Raw genomic sequence first — 2,440 nt, forward strand, 5'->3', positions numbered from 1 at the left:
TCCCATGCATCGGCAGGCGGACTCTCAACCACTGCGCCACCAGGGAAGCCCTGCAGGCGGATTCTTAACTACTGTGCCACCAGGGAAGTCCCCTCCTCATTTAAAAAAAAAAATTTTATTGACAGATACTCGATTTTTTTTTTATTTTGGCTGCACCCCACAGTACGCAGCATCTTAATTTCCCCAATGGGGTATCGAACCTGTGCCACTTACAGTGGAACTGTGGAATCCTAACCACTGGACCACCAGGGAATTCCCCCAGCTCTGTCCTCTTGATGTCCCCTCTGCCTCAGGCGCAGATCCATGTCTCCAAAAATCTGGTCACCGAGGCTCAGCTTCTGATGTTCCAGTGATTTTGCGGGGAGCAGAAAGTTTTCTCCTGCTGTAAGTGCAGAGAGTTAAGGAGCATCCTGGGAAGGGGCCTTTGCAGGGATACCCAGGCATCCATTGGAATGCAGGCCGTTCTCTGGAATAGCGGGCTTCTGAGGCTGCTTGGAGCTCCCTGGACCAAACCCACGTTCCCAGGCCTTCATTCCAGGGGCTCTTGCTCCAGCCCCAGTCGGCTCATCTGCCCTGACGTCCTCCCAGCCGTTTGTCATTCCCATTGCGCGCTGCCTTCCTGCCTCCGTGCCTTTGCCTGTGCCATTCCCTCTGCCTGGCATGCCCATACCTACCCCCGCTCATCCATCCGAATCCTGCTCTTCTCTCTCTGTCCATTTCAGTTGCCTCCTCACCCAAGCAGCCTCCCCTGATTGGGACCCAAAGACACACTCCCTCTCCTGCAAGCCCGGGGCCCTGTTCTGTATTCTGGGTCTGATGTGGATTGAATTACTGCATCTTTGTCCTCCCCCAGCACCGTCCCGTCCCCACCCCCCCGCCCCCAGCACCAAGGGTGTGACCTCTCTGGGGTCCAGGTCTGGCCTGGAGGCCACTCACAAGCCTCGAACAAGCCACTTCCCCTCTCTAAGCAGCCTTGCCCTCATCTGCAAAACAGGACAGGCAGGGTTTCTGCCAGAGGGGTCACTGAGGAGTGACTGAGACCATGTGGGAAATGCTTGGGAATGGTGCCCGGCTCTGGTGGCCACTTAGTGAGCAGTACTCAGCGTTATCATAGCTGTTCCTGCAGAGGCCACGTGTCCCTCTCCCCTGGGGACTTGACAGCCTCCCCAGTCCAGTCCTGCCCGAGCGTCCGCCCTCTTACACAGTAGCCAGAGAGGCCTTTCTAAAGAACAACCGGGAATGTGTCACTCCCGTGGGTCAGCCCCTGGGTCAAACCTGAGAACCATACCCCCGTGAGACCCTGCCCGACCCGCCTCTGCTTCTCTCCATGGTTCTGTCTCTCTGTGCCACCTGTGCCGTGACCGCAGCTCCAACCAGCTGGAACTTATTTGGGGGTCACTGAACACCCCAAGTACCCTCTCAATTCGAAGCTTCTGCACAGGCCACTCCCTCCACCTGGCACTCTCCCTCCTTTGTCACCTGGCTAACTCCTACTCATCCATAAGGCCCCAGCTTAGGGGCCCATTCCTCCAGGAAGCCTTCCCTGACCACCTCCCCCATCCAGGTGAGCCAGCCCTTCTTTATGCTCCCACAGCACTTACCACACACACTGCGCTGCACTCACCTGTTTACCTGTGAGCTCCAAGAGACCAGACACCGCCACTTGCTCCCCACTGCAAACCCAGCACCTGGCACGGTGTCTGGCGCTGAGTAGATGTTCCAGAAAAATTTTTAGTGTCTGACTGAATGGATGGATGAGTCAATTTTTGCATCCCCCACACCGCAGGAAATGTCTGTAGAACAGATTTGAGTGGGAGGTTCCAGCAAAGCCTGGGAGAAGCCCCTGGGGTTTGGGCGCTGGGCGGTGAACAGAGTGGACCCCGCATGCCCTCCCACGGGTGGGTCAGCCTACCCGCTTCCCACAGACGCCTGGGCCCCAGAGCCAGCTTCCAGATGCTCAGCCCAGGCTCAGCCTTACCTCTTAGCTTTTCCATCTGCACAGCGGGGCCAGATCCCCACAGCCAGTGTCGCAGGCAGCCAGGCCAATCGTCCTGGCGTCTTCCTATTTTAGACATCTCGCTGCCTCGGTCCCTTCTAATGTTTCCAGCCAGGCTGCGGGGGGAGGAAAAAGAGGTTACTGCTACTTTAAATGTACTGTATGAAGGCGAGGGCTGGAAAGGGGCCTGCTTGCAGGAATACCCAGTCATCTAGTTGGAAAAGCCGCCAGATGGAATACAAAAGGAGAAACCCAGACGCTCATGGAGACAGCCTCGGTTCATAAATCAGGCGGGGCCAGGGGCTGGGGGCGCACACGCCATGGAGCCCGACTCCGTCCTGGACCAAGACGACTCCTTCGGTAAGACAAGCGCCGGCAGGGTGGCAGAGTTGGGGATTCAGCCGCTGCTCAGGCAGACTTTTCTCTGTTGGCTGCAGGAATCCG

This window comes from Physeter macrocephalus, unplaced genomic scaffold, assembly GCF_002837175.3.
Source record: "Physeter macrocephalus isolate SW-GA unplaced genomic scaffold, ASM283717v5 random_26, whole genome shotgun sequence".
NCBI lineage: Eukaryota > Metazoa > Chordata > Mammalia > Artiodactyla > Physeteridae > Physeter > Physeter macrocephalus.